This window comes from Callithrix jacchus, chromosome 11, assembly GCF_049354715.1.
Source record: "Callithrix jacchus isolate 240 chromosome 11, calJac240_pri, whole genome shotgun sequence".
In the NCBI taxonomy this organism is placed as follows: domain Eukaryota; kingdom Metazoa; phylum Chordata; class Mammalia; order Primates; family Cebidae; genus Callithrix; species Callithrix jacchus.
The window spans coordinates 1,803,138-1,823,291 of NC_133512.1; the positions used below are offsets into that span (position 1 = coordinate 1,803,138).

Consider the following 20,154-nt stretch of genomic DNA (forward strand, 5'->3'; position numbering starts at 1 on the left):
CGAGGCTGCAGTAAGCTGAGGTTACACCACTGCGATCCAGCCTGAGTGATGGAGCAGGACTCTGTCTGAAAAAACTAATAATAATATTGGATCTGACGTTGATATCATGAAAAAGGTGAAAAAGCAAATGTTCCCTGAGACAGTACAGAGATGTAGGATAATTCTTAGAACTTTGGTTTCTATTAAAAGTTCCACCATGTATGGGTGGGTTTTTCATGTGAAATTCTGAAAACTAACATGAAAGTCACTCATATAATGTAGTTCTATTGTCAAACATAAAATTCTGTTAAAATTGAGATTTTTAAGTCCTGAAGCTCTGGTTCTGATAGTTTACTAAGAACAAGTTTTCTTCAGTACACCTATTAGATACATTGCTTTGCCGGGTTGAACAGCTACATAATAAAAGTGTTTTACCAGCCGGGCGTGGTGGCTCACGTTTGTAATCCCAGAACTTTAGAAGGCTGAGGTGGACGGATCTCTCGAGCTCAGGAGCTTGAGACCAACCTGGGTAACATGATGAAACCCCATCTCTACAAAAAATACAAAGATTAGCTGGGCATGGTGACACGGGCCTGTAGTCCCAGCTAGGCAGGAGACTAGCTTGAACTCAGGAGGCAGAGGCTACAGTGAGCTGGAATTGCTCCACTGCACTCCAGCTTAGGTGACAGAGTGAGATTATCTTTAAAAAAAAGTTTTCCATTCACTAATGTGAATGTGCTACCTTGATTAGATGAAAACGATGCTGCTAATATATACACTGTGTCAGTGAAGCGGCATCATTGTCTGGGGTAAATAACCGAGATTTGTTGTCTCACGGCCACAGAAAACTAGGATGTGGAAGGCTAACGGCAAAAGAAAGCTCTCTGTGCAGAGCGGGGTCCTGGGGAAAATGGGTTGCTGCTTCCGCAGTGAAATGCAGAAGGTTTTATAGATGAGCTTGAGGAGGTGCTGTCTGATTTACAAAGGGCATGAAAGATTGATCGGACCAGGTATGCCATTTGCATAGTGTGCAAGAAGCTGGCTGCCCCGCCCTAATCTTTTATTATGCGGATGGTTTCTACCTGGCTGGCACCATGCTGCCTGTTCCTTTACTGTACACCTGGTGACAACGAAAAGGGAAGATGTACAACTTTATCCACCATGCCAAAGCTGGGCTGAAAAGCAAATTCACAGATTTTAGTATATCCATTATTGAAAATAATACATGTAAAAAATTACTCCCTCAACTGAAAAAAAAGTGTTTAAGCCCTACAAAAATTGAAATGAAAAAATACTAAAAAAGAAAAAAATTTTTTTTTTCTTAATATTAAAAAAATATTACCCAGGCTGGAGTGCAGTGGCACGAACCTAGCTCACTGCCGCCTTGACTTCCCAGGCTAAAGGGAGCCTCCCACTTCAGCCTCCCAAGTAGTTGGGATTACAGGTGTGCAGCACCACACCCAGCTAATCTTTTGGGTTTTTTGAGGCAGCCTCCCACTCTCCCGGGCTGCAGTGGAGTGGCACGATCTCCACTCACTGCAACCTCCGCCTCTCGGGTTCAAGCAACTCCTGCCTCAGCCTCTCAAGTAGTTGGGACTACAGGTGTGGGTCATCACGCCCAGCTAATTTTTTGTGTTTTTAGTAGAGACAGGTTTTCACTGTGTTTGCCCGGATGGTCTCAATCTCCTGACCTCGTGACTCACCTGCCTCGGCCTCCCAAAGTGCTGGGATTATAGGCGTGAGCCACGGCACCCCCCCCAGAAAAAATAGGATAAAGATAACTGAGGAAGAAATTCAGAAAGTCAAGGAAGTTACCCTTGAATAAGGCTCCGAGCTCGAAATCTTTAAAACTTTCAAGGAATAGATCATTCCCATAGTAAATAAATTGTTTTCAAAAGTAGAAAATAGTGGCAGCGTACTCTTGGTGGCTCACACCTATAATCTCAGTACTTTGGGAGGTCAAAGTGGGCAGATTGCCTGAGCCCAGGAGTTCTAGACTAGCCTGGGCAACTTGGTGAGACCCCATCTCTACAAAAAGTTAAAAATTAGTCAGGTTTGGCGGTGTGCTCCTGTAGTCCCAGCTAGCTGGGAGGCTGAGGTGGGAGGATTGCTAGAGCCTGGGAAGTCAAGGCTGCAGTGAGCTGTGTTCGTGCCACTGCCTCACTCCAGGCATGAGACCCTGTCTCAAAAAAAGAAAAGAAAAAGGTGACAAACTACCCAGTTGATTCCAAGAAGCACTCATAACGCTATTATCAAAACCAAGATAGCATAGAAAAGACAACTGCATGCTAATCTCACTTAAGAAAATAAAATATTAATGAAGAAAATTTAATGCTATCAGATTAATTTATCCCAACAATTGAATTATTAAGAAATTGTTAGGGCCAGGCGCGGTGGCTCAAGCCTGTAATCCCAGCACTTTGGGAGGCCAAACAGGGTGGATCACGAGGTCAAGAGATCAAGACCATCCTGGTCAACACGGTGAAACCCTGTCTCTACTAAAAAAAAATACAAAAAATTATGCCTTAAACTTATGAGTAATGAAAATAACGGTTCGGGGTGATGCCCGAATCCTCACTGCTAAATCGTTCTACTATAAGGACACATGCACACGAATGTTCATTGCAGCACTGTTTACAATAGCAAAGACCTGGAACCAACCCAAATGCCCATCAATGATAGACTGGACTGGGAAAATGTGGCACATATACACCATGAAATATTATGCAGCAACCAAAAATGATGAGTTTGTGTCGTTTGTAGGGACATGGATGAATCTAGAGAACATCATTCTCAGCAAACTGACACAAGAACCGAAAATGAAATACCGCATATTCTCACTCATAGGCGGGTGATGAAAAATGAGAACACATGGACACAGGGAAGGGAGTACTACACACTGGGGTCTATTGGGGGGAATAGGGGAGGGACAGTGGCGGGCGGGGAGCTGGGGAGGAATAGCCTGGGGAGAAATGCCAAATGTGGGTGAAGGGGAGGAAGGCAGCAAAACGCACTGCCATGTGTGTACCTATGCAACTATCTTGCACGTTCTGCACATGTACCCCAAAACCTAAAATGCAATTTAAAAAAATACAAAAAATTAGCTGGGCATGGTGGCACTTGCCTGTAATCCCAGCTACTCAGGAGGCTGAGGCAGGAGAATTGCCTGAACTCAGGAGGCGGAGGTTGTGGTGAGCCGAGAACGCGTCATTGCACTCCAGCCTGGGTAACGAGCGAAACTCCGTCTCAAAAAAAAAAAAAAAAGTTATTTAATCACATCAATACATCAAGTGAGGAAAAAACTATTATTTCAATACATGGCCAAGGTGAATGAAAAAAATTCCACACCCATCACTAATAACGCTAAAAAAGTGACAACAAAAGAATGAGTCCTCAGTGTAATAAAAAGCGGCTGTTTGAAAGGAATAGGCATGTATCACAAAGGAGAAACATTATAGTGTGTCTAAAATCAAGAGCAAAGCAATAATGGCCTTTATTTATTTATTCATTTTGAGACAGTGTTTGGCTCGTGTTACCCAGGCTGGAGTGCAATGGCGCGATCTCGGCTCACTGCAACCTCCGCCTCCTGGGTTCAGGCAATTCTCCTGCCTCAGCCTCCCGAGTAGCTGGGATTACAGACACGCACCACCATGCCCAGCTAATGTTTGTATTTTTAGTAGAGACGGGGTTTTACCTTGTTGACCAGGATGGTCTCGATCTCTTGACCTCGTGATCCACCTGCCTCGGCCTCCCAAAGTGCTGGGATTACAGGCGTGCGCCACGGTGCCCGGCCTGATGGCCATTATTCATCTTTTCTATAATTTCTTACCAACTAAAACATGAAACAGAAGTAGACTATTTCAGCACTATAACTTGAATGTTTCCCTCTTATATTTCCTTGGTTTCCTTTTTTTTTGTAGGAGGCAAAATTTCAATACATGCAAGGCCGTAAAGCAAGTCCAAACAAATACTAAATTATTGGTGACTTACCACATATTTGGCTGAAATGCAATATTATTATAAATCACTGAGCTAAAAAAGCAAACAACAGAGGAAAGATATTTAATAACAGAAAGATATTTAATAATGAAAATAAAAGGAAAAAATTGATTACGTAGGAGCAACAAAAGAAAAGGCTATTGCTTTGGGAAGATTAATGAAACAGATATACTGCTGAGCAGATTAATCAACACTAAAAATCAAAATGAGCTTTTGCAGTGGTTCATGTCTGTAGTCCTGGGACTTTGGAAGGCTAAGGTGGATGGATTTCTTGCTTGAACCCAGGAATTTGAGATCAGCCTGGACAACATGGCAAAACCCTGTCACTACAAAAAATGGCCAGGCATGATGGTGCATGCCTGTAGTCTCACCTATTCAGGAGACTAAGTTGGGAGGATTGCTTGAGCCCGGGAGGTAAAGGCTGCAGTGAGCTGAGGTGACGCCACTGCACTCCAGCCTGGGTGACAGAGTGAGACCCTGTCTCAAAAAGGAAAAAATCAAAATGACAAATTGAGCAATGGGCTCACTGCTCAATGCACATTGAAGCCAATACTGTGATATTGGCTTTTGAGAAAAGGAAAAGCTTTTTGCAAGGACCCAGGAGGCAATGCTCAAATCTGTCTGCCCAAGCTGGGATCTGTGGGCAGGTTTTACATGCAGAGAGTAACTATGAGGGAGATAGGAAAATGTAACAAGGTCTGATTTGATTGGGTCATGAGAAATGATGTTGGGTCCCTGGCTTTTAAGTTTATTCTTCAGCAAAACCAGGTGCCCCTCACTTTGTAATCTCATCCCTGGTCTTCCATTGGAACACCTGGGTTCTGCATGTTGTTGGCTTTCTCATTCAGGCTGGTTCCAGGGTTAAGGACATGGGAACACTTCGTTCATCTGCAAATGCTGAGGTTATGCAACTTGCAACCTGAGAGTCTGTTGCAACTGAAAAACAACTCATTATTTTGCTACATTTTGTTACTGACAAAGTTCAAGTTTCTGCGGTTACCAGTTACAATATTTTTAGATAAGGTAAGAATTTTTTTTTCTTTTTGAGACGGAGTCTCACTCTGTTGCAGGCTGGAGTGCAGTGGCCACAATCTCGGCTCACTGCAACCTCCACCTTCCCGGTTCAAGTGATTCTCCTGCCTCAGCCTCCCCAGTAGCTGGGACTACAGGTGCGCACAACCATGCCCAGTTAATTTTTGTATTTTTAGTAGAGATGGGATTTTACCATGTTGGCCAGGATGATCTCGATCTCTTAACCTCATGATCTGCTCACTTTGGTCTCCCAAAGTGCTGGGATTACAGGTGTGAGCCACCAAGCCTGGCCAATGTAAGCATTTTAAAAAATCATTAATTGGCCAAATATGGCGGCTCACTCCTGTATTCCCAGCACTTTGAGAGGCCAAGGTGGGAGCATAGCATGAGGCCAGGAGTTCAAGACCAGCCTGGGCAACATAGTGAGACCCTGTCTCTACAATAAGTTTTTAAAATAAGATAAAATAAAATAAAAAACTAAAATTATGAAAAAATTTTATACCAATGAAACTCAGACAAAATGAACAATTTCCTAGAAAAACTGAACTTACCAAATTAAATCAAGAAATGGAAAGACTGAATAGACTGAAAAACTTTAGATAAATTGCATCAGACCGGGGTGCAGTGGCTCACGCCTGTAATCCCAGCACTTTGGGAGGCTGAGGCAAGTGAATCACTTGAAGTAAGGAGTTTGAGACCAGCCTGGCCAACATGGTGAAATCTTTTTCTCTACTGAAAATACAAAAATTAGCTGGGCATGGTGGTGGGAACCTGTAATCCCAGCTACTCAGGAGGCTGAGGCAGGAGAATCGCTTGAACCTGGGAGGCAGAGGTTGCAGTGAGCCAAGATTGCACCATTGCACTCTAGCCTGGGAGACAGAGTAGGACTCTGTCTCAAAAAAAAAGAAAAAAAAAAATCATTGCATCAGTAATGAAGTCTACCTACAAAGAAGTCTACCTACAAAACACTACACAACATACTCTTTCCAGGAATTTCTACCAAACTTTCAAGAAATAGATAGATAATCCTTCTTTCGTGCAAACTGCTTTAGGGAACAGAAAAAGATGGCAAATTATCTAGCTTATTTTATGAGGGTAGGATATCTTGAAACCAATAAAATAAAATATTGAGAGTTGCAAATTATCAAACAATTCCGTTTATAACCTTGGATTCCAAAATCCTAAATAAAATATCAGGGAATGAAATCCTGCAATGTATTTTAAATCATGACTGAGTTGAATACATCCCAGGAACTTAACGATTGTGTAACAAGAGACAAATCTATTAAGGAATTTGCATTATTAAGTGAAGGAGAAAAATTATGATTATTTCAACAAATACAGAAAAATCATTTGCTAAAATTCAGTATTCATTAAAAATTTTACAACTTCTCAGCCAAGTTGGAATAAGAGAGATCCTAGTACTTGCAGAGGATACCTACAAAATAACCACAATACTTTACGGTGAATCTTTAGAAATCAAGTACAAGACCATGATAACTGCTACGACTTTTGAATTCAATATTGTGCTGAAGTGCTGCAGAATATTCAGGAGACTGGAGAGACCAGTGGGTGAGACAGGAGGATTTTATTGAAGTGGCACCAGCTCAGCAGATTAGGGTCCCAAGGCTGCGCAAAGTAGAAAGAAACCGGGGTACTTTTTATACATCCAGGATGATGTAGCAGCTAACAGGTTAACAGAAGCCAGAGGCCGGGCGCGGTGGCTCACGCCTATAATCCCAGCACTTTGGGAGGCCGAGGCGGGTGGATCACGAGGTCAACAGATCGAGACCATCCTGGTCAACATGGTGAAACACCGTCTCTACTAAAAATACAAAAAATTAGCTGGGCATGGTGGCGCGTGTCTGTAGTCCCAGCTACTCGGGAGGCTGAGGCAGGAGAATTGCCTGAACCCAGGAGGCGGAGGTTGCAGTGAGCCGAGATCGCGCCATTGCACTCCATACTGGGTATTACCCAGGCTGAGCGAAACTCTGTCTCAAGAAAAAAAAAAAAAAAAAAACAGAAGCCAGAACAAAGAACAGTTAATTTGTAACATGTTTTATAATGTACATTACATTTGAAAACTAGCATTTTGAGAAACGCACTGTACATTCTTCAGGTGTTATCTGCCCTGTGACCTTGCAGCCAGGCAGCAAGGAAAACGGGAGTCTTGAAATGCCTGGGAAATTTGCTTAGAATGTGGGGAGAATAGATAAGGTAGGTTTTACAGGGGAATTAGTTAATTTTAAGCAGAGCTGGGGTTAGGTTTCACATATATATAGTATTTTAGTAGAGACGGGGTTTCACCATGTTGGCCAGGATGGTCTTGATCTCCTGACCTTGTGATCCACCCACCTGGGCCTCACAAAGTGCTGGGGTTACAGGCGTGAGTCACCGTGCAAGGCCTATTCTGTTTCTTTTCTTCTGGTATTCTCATTCGTCTTTATTTTTTTCAGGTTTGGAAGTTTCTATTGAGATAACCTCCAGCTTAGAGACATTTTCCTTAGCCATGCCAAGTTCACTGCTAAGTCCATCAAAGGCATTTTTCATTTCTAGCATTTCTTTTCATTCCTAAGACTTTCTTTTCTTTTCTTTAGTTTAATGTATTTTAATAGCAAACTTACAGGAACAGCACAGACAGACAACATTAAAAACATGTACGTGCATGTAGGACAACTCAGTTAGAAAAGTACAGTGAGTGGATGGAATCTACTGTATGGTAAAAATGCTACAAACACCATTTAGTTGCCGTCAATAAGAAATTTACTTGTTTTAAAAAAATCCAAATGCTGGCATTGTCCAGAAAAATTTAACAGGTTTATTTATAATTATTATAAAGTTGAACCGCTGAAACTTGTTCACTGAAACATTTTAACTTGCATCAGTGCTTTACGTCTCCACATTTATATTAAAAATTCACACAAATGAAAATGGAAAAACTGCCAATACCTGATTTCTGTCCCCTGTTTTTCCACTCGCAATCATATACTTATGTACCTTTTGACCCCATGGGAAAAAAATTATCTAACGTTCAGAACTACCAATAACAGGAGAAGATAATTTTTTTTTTTTTTTGGAATGAAATGTTTCCCATCATAGTGGATTCTTAAGCACGCTCTCCACGTAGGAGGCCTGCTAGCTGGATGTCTTTTGGCATAATTGTTACACGTTTGGCATGGATAACACAAAGGTTGGTGTCTTCAAAAAGGCCAACCAGATAGGCCTCGCTTGCCTCCTGCAAAGCACTGATAGCTGTGGTCTGGAAGCGCAGATCTGTTTTAAAGTCCTGAGCAATTTCTTGCACCAGACGCTGGAAGGGAAGTTTGTGAATCAGAAGTTCAGTGGACTTCTGATAACGTCTAATTTCACGGAGTGCCATAGTACCAGGACTGTAACGATGAGGTTTCTTCACCCCTCCAGTAGAGGGAGCACTCTTGCGAGCAGCTTTTGTAGCCAGTTGCTTCCTGGGTGCTTTACCACCGGTAGATTTGCGGGCAGTCTGCTTTGTATGAGCCACGGTATAGAGACCTCCTTACTTACCCCCCTTCACCTTCGGCTGGAGCTCGGAGAGCGAGAGGCGGCACGGGCGTTGGAGAATTGACAGCGGCGCGGCGGCGGCTGCGAACACCTCATTCCTAAGACTTTCATGTCTGTTCTTACATTGCCCGTCTGCTCCACCTAAGCTCCACCTAAGCTCCACCTCTCATCAGATCAGCACCTAACATCACCACCTAAGCTCCACCTCCTATCAGATCAGCACCTAACATCACCACCTAAGCTCCACCTCCCATCAGATCAGCACCTAACATCACCACCTAAGCTCCACCTCCCATCAGATCAGCACCTAACATCACCACCTAAGCTCCACCTCCTATCAGATCAGCACCTAACATCACCACCTAAGCTCCACCTCCCATCAGATCAGCACCTAACATCACCACCTAAGCTCCACCTCCCATCAGATCAGCACCTAACATCACCACCTAAGCTCCACCTCCCATCAGATCAGCACCTAACATCACCACCTAAGCTCCACCTCCCATCAGATCAGCACCTAACATCACCACCTAAGCTCCACCTCCTATCAGATCAGCACCTAACATCACCACCTAAGCTCCACCTCCTATCCAGATTCTCATAGGAGCGGTAACTCTATTGTGGACTGCACATGTGAGGGATCTAGGTTGCGAGCTTCTTGTGAGAGTCTAATGCCTGCTGATCTAAGGTGGAGCTGAGGTGGTGAGGCTAGCACTGGGGAGTGGTTGCAAACACAGATTAACATTTGCAGAGAGGTTTGACTGCTCAGAGCCCGTACACATCAATTGCTTGCAGGCTCATATCAAAACCCTATCAGTGAGCGGCAAATGACAATTAAGCTGCATCTGGTGGCAGGTTTTACAGGGCAGGTGAGATGATGTATTTCAATTGTACAGCTGCATCTGGTGACAGGCTTTAAGTCAGAATCCGACACTTATTATGGTCCACGCATGGCCTGCCCATTGTTTTATTTACCACTTCCATCTATGCCTCTTCCCCCACACTGCATACTTGTCTCAGTCCCAGTTTTGGTAAGCCTATGAGCTAACTCCAGCCAAAATGAGTAAAAAACAAATGTCACTGGAGAGCGTCTCTGAAAAGAGGGAAAGACCCAATGATGAGACAGCAGAAAACTCTAAGACTGCCAACGAAAAGAAAGCTGAATTTAAAAAAGAATAAGTCCTAAATTATCAGTTGATTGCAACAGGTGATTCATATTCTCCAAGCCCAGTTTGTGTAATATGTAGCAACCAACTATCCAACAAAGCCGTGAAACCTTCAAAACTGCTTAGTGGCCAAGCATGGTGGCTCATGCCTGTAATTCTAGCCCTTTGGAAGGCCAAGGTAGGCAGATCACTTGAGATAAGGAGTTCAAGACCAGGCTGGCCAACATGGTGAAACCCCGTCTCTACTGAAAATACAAAAAATTAGCTGGGCATGGTGGTGTGTGCCTGTAATCCCAGATACTCAGGAGGCTGAGACAGGAGAATCACTTGATCCAGGAGGCAGAGGTTACATTGAGCTGAGATCCGCCACTGCACTCCAGCCTGGGTGACAGAGTGAGACTTTGTCTCAAAAAAAAAAACTGCTTTGCCACATGAAGACCAAATACCCTGCATTAAAAGACAAGCCTGGTCGGATGCAATGGCTCACATCTGTAATCCCAGCACGTTGGAAAGCCGAGGCGGGCAAATCACAAGGTCAAGAGATCGAGACCATCCTGGCCAACATGGTGAAACCTTGTCTCTACTAAAAATACAGAAATTACCTGTAGTTCCAGCTACTCCAGAGGCTGAGGCAGGAGAATCACTTGAACCTAGGAGGCGGAGGTTGCAGTGAGCTGAGATCACACCATTGCACTCCAGCCTGGTGACAGAGCGAGACTCATCTCAAAAAAAAAAAGACAAGCCTTTGAAGTTTTTCAAAAGAAAAGTGAACATTTAGAACAGAAGCAATTATTGAAGGCCACCACTTCATTCAATGTGTCTGCACTGAGAGCACCATTCTTAGTGGCTAACCACATTGGTAAAGCTAAGAAGCCCTTTAGTATTAGTGAAGAGTTGATCCCGCCTGCTGCTAAGGACATTTGTTGTGAACTTTTAAGAGAAGCTGCAGTTCAAAAGGTGGCTAACACCATACTAGACAGATTGATGCAATAGCAGAGGATATTGATGCACAATTGTTAGCAAGGATTAATGAGTCACTGTGGTAAACAATCCAGGTTGATGAGTCTACCAGGGTTGACAACAAGGCAACAATGCTTGTTTTTATGTGATATATTTTTCAGGAGGATGTGCATGAGGATATGTTATGTGGGCTTTTGCTAACCAACGCCACAGCTGCAGAACTATTTAAGTCTTTTAGTAATTACATATCGTGAAAACTGAATTGGTCATTTTGTGTCAGTATATGCATAGACAGAGCGGGTGTTATGACGACAGCTTTCTGGTTTCACTACTTGGGTCAAAAAGGTCATATCTGAATGTGAGTTTACCTACTGTGTCATCCATAAAGAAATGCTGGCTAGCCAAAAATGTCACCTGAATTTAACAATGTTTTGCAGGATGTGATTAAAATTATCAGTTACATAAAGTGCATGCCTTTAACTCATCTGTTCATGCAGCTCTGTGAGGAGATGGATGCAGAGCACAGAAGTCTTATACATGAAAATGAGACAGCTTTCTAAAGGTAGATCACTGGCCAGAGTTTCTGAGTTATGAGAGCCAATCCAAATATTTCTTTTTTTTTCTTTTTGTATTTTTAGTAGAGACAGGGTTTCACCGTGTTGACCAGGATGGTCTCGATCTCTTGACCTCATGATCCACCCGCCTCAGCCTCCCAAAGTGCTGGGATTACAGGCGTGAGCCACCGTGCCCGGCCCCAAATATTTCTTTTAGAAAAACAGTCACCACCAGCAGCACATTTTCAGTGACACAGAATGCGTTGTAAAACTTGCTTACTTCGGTCCCATATTGAACTCGAGTTGGAAGAGGCGAGTCCGGTCTCAAAATGGAGGTAAAACCGCCGCCCGGTCGCCCCCAGCCCGACTCCGGCCGTCGCCGTCGCCGCCGGGGGGAGGAGGGCCATGATCCAAAGGAACCAGAGCAGTTGAGAAAACTGTTTATTGGTGGTGGTCTGAGCTTTGAAACTACAGATGATAGTTTAAGAGAACATTTTGAGAAACGGGGCACACTTACAGATTGTGTGGTAATGAGAGATCCCCAAACCAAACGTTCCAGGGGCTTTGGTTTTGTGACTTATTCTTGTGTTGAAGAGGTGGATGCAGCAATGTGTGCTCGACCACACAAGGTTGATGGGCGTGTAGTGGAACCAAAGAGAGCTGTTTCTAGAGAGGATTCTGTAAAGCCTGGTGCCCACCTAACAGTGAAGAAAATTTTTGTTGGTGGTATTAAAGAAGATACGGAAGAGTATAATTTGAGAGACTACTTTGAAAAGTATGGCAAGATTGAAACCACAGAAGTTATGGAAGACAGGCAGAGTGGAAAAAAGAGAGGATTTGCTTTTGTAACTTTCGATGATCATGATACGGTTGATAAAATTGTTGTTCAGAAATACCACACTATTAATGGGCATAATTGTGAAGTGAAAAAGGCCCTTTCTAAACAAGAGATGCAGTCTGCTGGATCACAGAGAGGTCGTGGAGGTGGATCTGGCAATTTTATGGGTCGCGGAGGAAACTTTGGAGGTGGTGGAGGTAATTTTGGCCGTGGTGGAAACTTTGGTGGAAGAGGAGGTTATGGTGGTGGAGGTGGTGGCAGCAGAGGTAGTTATGGAGGAGGTGATGGTGGCAACTATGGCGGTGGTCCTGGTTATAGTAGTAGAGGGGGCTATGGTGGTGGTGGACCAGGATATGGAAACCAAGGTGGTAGATATGGTGGCGGTGGTGGAGGATATGATGGTTACAACGAAGGAGGAAATTTTGGTGGTGGTAACTATGGTGGTGGTGGGAACTATAATGATTTTGGAAATTATAGTGGACAACAGCAATCAAATTATGGACCCATGAAAGGGGGCAGTTTTGGTGGAAGAAGCTCGGGCAGTCCCTATGGTGGTGGTTATGGATCTGGTGGTGGAAGTGATGGATATGGTAGCAGAAGGTTCTAAAAGCAGCAGAAAAGGGCTACAGTTCTTAGCAGGAGAGAGAGCGAGGAGTTGTCAGGAAAGCTGCAGGTTACTTTGAGACAGTTGTCCCAAATGCATTAGAGGAACTGTAAAAATCTGCCACAGAAGGAGCGATGATCCATAGTCAGAAAAGTTACTGCAGCTTAAACAGGAAACCCTTCTTGTTCAGGACTGTCACAGCCTCAGTTTGCAAAAAGTGCAGCTATTGATTAATGCAATGTAGTGTCAATTAGATGTACATTCCTGAGGTCTTTTATCTGTTGTAGCTTTGTCTTTTTCTTTTTCTTTTCATTACATCAGGTATATTGCCCTGTAAATTGTGGTAGTGGTACCAGGAATAAAAAATTAAGGAATTTTTAACTTTTCAAAAAAAAAAAAAAAAACTTGCTTACTTGTGTGACATATTCAACCTGCTCAACAAACTCAACCTGTCACTTCAAGGGAGAATAACAACAGTGACAAGTCAGCAGAGAAAGTGGCTGCCTTCAAAGCCAAACCGGAATTAGGACGTCAACACGGGAACTTTGGGATTTTGGACCCGTTTGAGCCATTAAGAGAGGTTTTGAAAGAGACTGAGCCAGGGCCTTCTTTCTCCCAGCTGGTGCACGATCACCATCTCAGCTTCTAAAAGAGTTTAGGAATTACTTTTCAACCACAAGAGACCCCTGAACTAGGAAGGAATGGATCCACAACCCGTTTGTGAATAAGCCAGGTGAATCGACTTTGTCCATGCTAGAAGAGGGTCAGCTGCTTGAGATTACACATGACCACGGCCTTAAAAGTATGTTTGAGACAACTTCCAATCTCCACACGTTCTGGATTAAATCAGGGCAGAATATCCTGAGATTACCACAGAAGCACTGAAGAGCCTGCTTCCATTTCCAACATCCTATCTTTGTGAAGCAGGGGTTTCTGCAGTGATAGCAACCAAAACGAGATTACAGAGTAGACTGGACACAAGCAACACATTTCGGGAGTCACTGTCTCCCAGTGACTCCTGAAATCAAGGAAAGACAGGATCCATTCAAATGACAGCGGAAGGAGAAAAATACAATTAAACAGGCAAATGAAGACACAGTTACATTCAAATCAGTGTTCACAGCAAACTCACTCAATTACTTGTGTTTGATCTTGAGGGTTTAGGCCAGGTGTGGTGGCTCATGCCTATAATCCCAACACTTTGGGACGCCAAGGCTTGAGCCCAGGAGTTTGAGATCAACCTAAGCAATGTAGTGGGTCTTTTCACTCTTATCACTCTTATTTTTCCCATTGCATTGCCAGTGTTCGAATGGCTGTATCATGGATTGCACAGGATTTTGTAAGTTAGCATCTAGGGGCAAAGGGAATGTGATTGGTCAGAGAGAGAAGTTGGGCTCTAAGAGTCACAACAAAGCCCTCAGCCATTCCCACCTAGGGCTTTCTTGCCAGTAGCAGGGACTACAGGTATGTATCGACACACCTGGCCAGTTGTTCTTTTATTTTGTGTGGAGATGAGGTCTCACTATATTGCCCAGCCTGGTCTCAAAACTTGTGGCCTCAATAGTTGGCTATTTTAGATTCATCTTTTAAGTGGTATCATAGAGTATTTGGCCTTTCGTGCCTGGCTTATCTCACTTTGTATAATGTCCTTTGGGTTCATTCATGTTGTCATAAATGGCCAGAGTTGCTTCTATTTTAAGGTAAAGGATATTCCACTATATGTGCATAGACCGCATTTTCTTTCTTTCTTTCTTTCTTTTTTTGAGACGGAGTTTCGCTCTTGTTACCCAGGCTGGAGTGCAATGGCGCGATCTCGGCTCAACGCAGCCTCCACTTCCTGGGTTCAGGCAATTCTCCTGCCTCAGCCTCCCGAGTAGCTGGGATTACAGGCGCGCACCACCGTGCCCAGCTGATTTTTTGTATTTTTAGTAGAGACGGGGTTTCACCATGTTGACCAGGAGGATCTTGATCTCTTGACCTCGTGATCCACCCGCCTCTGCCTCCCAAAGTGCTGGGATCACAGGTGTGAGCCACCCGCCCGGCTTAGACCACATTTTCTTTCTCCATCCACTCATCGTGGATGTGTAGTTTGCTTACACGTCATGGCTACTGTAAATAAAGCTGCACTGAACCTGAGTGCAAATGTCTCTTCAAGACTGATTTTCATACCCAGAAGTGGGATTGCTGGATTGTATGGTAGTTCCATCTTTAATTTTCTGAGAAACTTCTATACTGTTTTCCCCAGTGCTCACACTTTACTCTCCCATGAACAGTGTACAAGGGTTCTTTCCTCGCATCCTAACCAACATTTGTTCTCTTTTGGAATTTTTTTTTTTTAAGCAGTCACCTTAACAGGTGTGAGGGGCATTTCTTATTGTTTTGATTTGCATTTACCTGATGATTACTGTTGTGGAGCACCTCTTCATATACCTGCTGGTCATTCCTAGGAATCAATGTCTATTCAGTTCTTTGCCTATTGTTAAAATTTTGTTTTTAGAGACAGGGTCTTGGTCTATTGCTGGAGCTGGAGTGCAGTGGTGTAATCATGGCTCTCACTGCAGCCTGGAACCCCTGGCCCTTTGCCTATTTTTATAATAAATGGGTTATCTGGTTGCTTGCTATTGAGTTGTAGGAGTCTGTTATGTGCTGTGGAGGTTAACCGTGATCAGATGTGTGGTTTGCAAACATCTTCCCCTTTTCCGGGTACCGCCTTTTCATTTTGTTGATGTTTCCTTAGCTGTGCAGAAGATTTTTAGTTTCATGCAGTCCCACTTGTCTACTTGTGGTTTTGTTACCCGTGCCTTCAATGTCATATCCAAGAGCCACTGCCAAGGCCAATGTCACGTAGTCTTTTCCTTGTTTTCTCCTATGAGTTTTACGGTTTCAGATTTTAATTTCCGTCCTGAAGCCATTTCGAGTGGACTTTTGTGTAAAGGGCAAGGTGAGTGACCAGTTTTATTCTTTTCCATGTGCATATTCAAAGACAATTTTAGTTGCTGCCACTGGAGGATATGCTACTAGCATCAGGCAGTCAGAAGCCAGGGAAGCTGCAGAATATACCACGTTGCACAGAACAGAACCCTGCCACTTAGAATCATCCAGGTCCTCGACCTCGAACTCCTGACCTCAAGTGATCCACTCACCTCAGGCTCCCAGAGTGCTGGGATTACAGGCATGAGCCACCAGGCCCGGCTCTGAATTACCCAGTTCCTAAAATAAATGCATCCAAGCCTGGCAAAGTTGCTGTAAAGGAGAGATAAGAGCCAGATAGAGACATGAAATCAAGGGAGGATTTTACCTTTTTCAGAGACAGGGTCTCATTCTGTTGTCCAGGCTGGAGTACAGTGGTGCCTTCATAGCCTACTGTAACCTCAAACTTCTGGGCTCGAGTGCTCCTCCCACCTTGGCCTACAGAAGTGCTGGGATTACAGGCATGAGCCACTGTGCTTGACCTCAGGAATTTTTTTTTTTTTTTTAAAGGGAAACTTGAACTTGTTTAAATGGTGTTGGATAGGGAAATGGGCCACTTTATATACTGTAAGAGAATGTGTTAATTGGTACAGACTCTTTTGGAGGGTAATTTGGTAGAATCTGTCAAACTTAAAATATGTAATTCCATTATTAGGGAACTATTCTATTGAAATACTTGCATACGTACATTAAGATATTTACTCAAAAATTTTTATTTTCAGTCTTATTTGTAGGAATGAGAAATGGGAAACAATTGCATTCTGATAAATAGATTAATGGTTAAACAAATCACAGCACATTCAAACCAAGGAATTTTGTAGCCATTTAAAGCCTGTAGTGAGCAGTAAGATTGCCAACATAGAGTGAGTGAAACGAAGTCACAGAACAGCATTAGTAGTGTTTATCCATTATGTAAAGCTAACCAAAAACCCTGCCTGTGCGTCTGTCTTTGCTGATGCTTTTTTTTTTTTTTTTTTTTAGACGGAGTTTCGCTCTTGTTACCCAGACTGGAGTTCAGGCAATTCTCCTGCCTCAGCCTCCTGAGTAGCTGGGATTACAGGCACGTGAAACCATGCCAAGCTAATTTTTTTGTATTTTTAGTAGAAACGGGGTTTCACCATGTTGACCAGGATGGTCTCGATGTCTTGACCTCGTGATCCACCTGCCTCGGCCTCCCAAAGTGCTGGGATTACAGGCTTGAGCCACTGCGCCCGGCCTTGCTGATGCATTTTGATCAGGATCTGGAGCACTGTATCAAAACAGCATAAGTAGACTCCCCTTTCACCTTTTATTCTCTAATGGCTCAGAACTGTGAACTCGAGTGTGTATTTTACAATTTAAAAACAATTGTCTTTTTTGGAGTGGGGAGCAGGGTCTCGTTCTGTCACCCAGGATGGAGTGCAGTGGCACAATTTTTGCTCACTGCAACCTCCACCTCCCAGGTTCAAGTGACTCTCCTGCCTCAGCCTCATGAGTAGCTGGGATTACAGGTGCGTGCCACCATGCCCAGCTAATTTTTGTGTTTTTGGTAGAGATGGGGTTTCCCTATGTTGGCCACACTGGTCTTGAACTCCCGACCTCAAGTGATCTCTGCCCACCATGGCCTCCCAATGTGTTGGGATTACAAGCATAAGCCACCATAGCCGGCCTAAAACAATTTTTAAATACTAGGGCAAGACCAGAATAGAAAGGAAGAGTTTGAAAACATGAGTGACATGGGATAAAGGAGGAAGAAGCCCCCTGAGGATCAGATGACGGGGACAGCAGGAGCAGGAGCAGGAGCAGCAGGAGCAGGTAACATTCATTTAGAGTTGAGATCAAGTCCCCTCATTCTCACTAGGAGTCTAGGAGGTGGATATGATTAGTCCAGGACATGGAGGCACAGAAAGGTGGAGAAACTCCTCAGCTAGCAAAGCTGGGACTCAAAGCCAGGCAGTCTGGCTGCAGGGCCAGTGCTCCAGCCACTGCCCCCTACTGCTGGCTGATGGTAGGGTCCAGAGCACAGGGGATGGACTGGCCTGAGAGGAGGGAAAGCTCATTAAACCTCTGGATCAGTGTGTTGCTGCGTGAACACGTTCCCACAAATGTAAAAGCTTAAAACCATCACCACTGATTCCCTCATGGTGCTGTAGGTCAGAAGCCTGGGCAGGCTCAACTGGGTTCTCGACTTTGCATCTCACAAGCCCCACCCAGGGCGTCAGCAGAGGTGGGCTTTCATCCGGAGGCTCTGGGGAAGAATATGCAGCCAGCATCATTGAGGGTGGCAGAATTCAGATCTTTTCGGCTGTAGGACTGAGAGCTCCATTTCCTTGCTGTTAGCCGGGAACCTTTGATGAGGGTCTGCTGCATCCCTCACCACGTGGCCCCTTCAGCTTTAAAGCCAGGAATGATGTGTGGAATCTTCGACAGGCTTGGCTTCTCTGACTTCCTCTTTGGTTACTAGCCAGAGACAACTCTGGAGTCCCATTGGGCTCTCAGGATTTGGTTAGGAACACCCAGATGGTCTCCCTCTCCTTGTGCTGGTAGCACAATCTATTCACAAGAGTAAAATGCATCCTGTTAACAGCACTGAAGATTAGGAGAGAGATCATAATGCCATTTTAGCATGGGTAATTTATAAAGAAAGGACGCTTGCTTGGCTCAAGGTTCTGCAGACAGTACCAGAAGTATGGTGCCGGAGTATGCTTCTAGCGAGGCCGCAAGAACTTTACACTCATGGTGGAAGGCAATAAGGAGCCAGCGTGTCACATGGTGACAGTGACAGCCAGAGCAAAAGAAAAACAACCAGATCAACACCAAGGGGATGGCACTAACGTACTCATGAGGGAGCTGCCCCCTGATCCAGACACCTCCCACCAGGCTTCATCTCCAACACTGGGGATTACATTTCATGATGACATTTTGAGGCGACAAACATCCAAACCATACCGGCAGGTTGTCTGACATCCATCATATGTTGTCTTAGTGAAGGGAGGTCTGAGGGCTTGTCTCGCTGGGTAGGAGTGGAAAATGTGTACCTGAAAGAGATGTCTGAAAAAGCAAGTTTAAGTGGATGACTAGCACACTTTTGTTTTGCTCGTGGGCTTTTTGGGCTCAGTTCTCATTTGAGTTTGGAGATGATTTGTAGGGGCTCTGGGGTTTTTCCCCTGTAGTCTGTCTATAGGAGCAAAGAGGAAGAGTTTGATTGATGCTTCTTTGGGGAAAGCTGGACAACAGGATCACAGATGATGGGAGATGACAGGCCAAGGTGATGTTCCTTGGAATCTAGGTTAGAAAGAGAGGAGAGAGGCTGATGCCCTTTTCAGCCTCAGCCCACCCGTACCAGGGTGGAAAAAAAAAAAAAAAGAGAGAGAGAGAGAAAGAGGAGAGAAAACCAGAGTGAGGAAAAGGGGACAATTCACTTGCAAGGGCCTCAGGGGTGGACGGCTGGGTTCCAGTTAAAGCAGGACGTGTAAGAAGGCTTCAGTAAGAGGGTAGAGATCTGGGGCACAGGTTTTCCAAGTGGGGTCCCCAAACCAACAGTGTCAGCATCACTTGTTAGCAAGGCAGATTCCCAGGTTTAGCCCAGACCTAGGGAATGGAAAATTCTGGAAGTTTGTGGTGGAGCACAGGAATCTGCATGTTAACACGCACTGTAGTTGATTTGGATGCCTGGAAGGTTTGAGAATAATTGACACAACATCTTTCGTGTTGTATGAGAATGCTTTTATCATGAATGGGATTGAGGACCCTAGCCAGTTCCTGGAAGAAGAGGACTGGCTCTACCTGGGTGGGAAATACTGAGCATATGACAGAGGACAGATGGCCTGTGTTCTGCATGCTGAGCAAGGCTGAATCCACTGGACTTACAGTTTTCAGAAATAACAAGTCCTGGCCCATTCTAAACTCAACCAGTTGTTTTCCTGAATAGTCTAAGGCCGATAACAGGAGCACTGACTGATGAGACTTGGAGAAGGGTCAGTCTGGGCCTGGCTTGGCTATTCCTTAGAGAAGTACACTCCAAACTCCACGAAAAGGGGCAGAACATGGGAGTGAATTTCTGGGACCCTGACTGAGTGTCTGAAGCAGCAACAGACCAGTGCTGGCCACAGAGGGACACCCTTGCCTATGAGCAAGATCCGGCCCTACTTTGGCTCAGCAAAGGATGAACTTCCTCTCCTCTAGCTGCAGGCACACCTTGGCCTCCTGAGAAGCCTCTACTGTGGCCTAGTCTCGGCTACAAGAGCATGAGTGGGCTGTGGTCAGGCAACAGGAAGAGTAGGAAAGGGAAGGGTGGATTTTGGGATGTGGATATCTGACCTAGTATGGAAATCCTATATTCCTAAACTTTCTCTGAGTCAGTCACTCTGTGAAAATCATCGGGCTCTGGCAGTAGAAAGCACGTGAAGTAGAATGCAACCACAGAAGGTTTTTCACTGCTGAAAGAACTCCTTAGCCCCACACCAACAAGTCATATCAGGCAAATATCAATGTTCACTTTTAGCCAAGCAGTGGCTCCCACCTGTGATCCCAATG

General features: G+C 44.4%; 1 protein-coding gene and 1 pseudogene across 2 annotated transcripts in view; one reads left to right on the forward strand and one right to left on the reverse strand.

The window, feature by feature from the left end:
• LOC144578307 (uncharacterized) overlaps positions 1–20,154 on the reverse strand; it is a 79,089-nt gene that overhangs the window by 30,714 nt on the left and 28,221 nt on the right. The window lies entirely within an intron of this gene.
• LOC118143590 (heterogeneous nuclear ribonucleoprotein A3 pseudogene) lies at positions 11,519–13,050 on the forward strand (annotated as a pseudogene). The gene has a single exon (XR_013523798.1). The product of XR_013523798.1 is annotated as a heterogeneous nuclear ribonucleoprotein A3 pseudogene (transcript).